This window comes from Peromyscus californicus, unplaced genomic scaffold (assembly GCF_007827085.1).
Source record: "Peromyscus californicus insignis strain IS unplaced genomic scaffold, ASM782708v3 Scaffold_10__1_contigs__length_136768540, whole genome shotgun sequence".
Classification (NCBI taxonomy): Eukaryota; Metazoa; Chordata; class Mammalia; order Rodentia; family Cricetidae; genus Peromyscus; species Peromyscus californicus.
This window is the reverse complement of record NW_026294391.1, coordinates 79,334,656-79,335,521: the sequence shown is the minus strand read 5'-3', so window position 1 is coordinate 79,335,521 and position 866 is coordinate 79,334,656. Positions and strand designations below refer to the sequence as shown.

Sequence of the window (866 nt, the reverse complement as noted above, 5' to 3'; positions counted from 1 at the left end):
GTACTATTAAGCAGTCTGTTGGGTGACTATAGCTACCAATAATGTACATTTCAAGAAAACATTGAATGTAATCGCTGCAAAAAATAATACTTATTTGAAGTGATGTGTATACTAATTAACACGATTTGATCACTATATAATGTGTGCATGTATCAAAACATCACACAGTACTCCTCAAGCATGAAAAATTATGTGACATGTAAGAATAAATATAAATAACAAAAAGATTCAAGCTTCAAGATTGCACAGTTGTATACTTACCTGCCCGGGGAGATATCATTATCACAAAGGTGGTTTTCCCAGGGCGAGGCTTATCTATTGCACTCTGGATGGGCTGACCCCTGCGATTTCCCAAAATACGGGAATCTGGACTGCGTAGTTTGCAGTACTGGGGGCCTGCATTCACATTCTCCAATGAGAAAAGTAAAATTAAAGTTAAAAATTAAAAAATTTTCACTTTTGTTTTACATAAGATCTTGGTGTCAATAAAAAAGAAAGGCAGGTCAGTGAGAAGGCTCAGTAGCTAAGTGCTTGTTGTATAAGCCTAATGACCTGAGTGTTGCATGAATCGTAATTGGTCTTATAATAAAAACCTGGAGCGATATCCTGGGGTAAATGCTGAAAGATCAGAGAGACAAAGGAACAAGCCACTAGAGAAACTTCTTACCACTACCGAATCTTCAGGTCAAAAAGGAGGCAAGATCCTGTCTCCATGAGTCCTCAGACTGAATGCTCCTGAGTCCTTAGCTGAAAGGGCGGCAAACTCCTGTCTCCTCTTGCCTTATATTCCTTTCTCTGCCCAGCCATATCACTTCTTGTCTCAACCTTTCTAGTGCTGGGATTAAAGGCATGTGACTCCCGAGTGC

The 866-nt window shown here is 39.6% G+C and overlaps 1 non-coding gene across 1 annotated transcript; it reads left to right on the top strand.

The window, feature by feature from the left end:
* The first annotated feature begins 253 nt into the window (after window positions 1-253).
* On the top strand, window positions 254-415 carry LOC128118348 (U1 spliceosomal RNA). Its single transcript, XR_008221166.1, has one exon. It is a non-coding gene; the product is annotated as a U1 spliceosomal RNA (small nuclear RNA).
* Window positions 416-866: the final 451 nt, after the last annotated feature.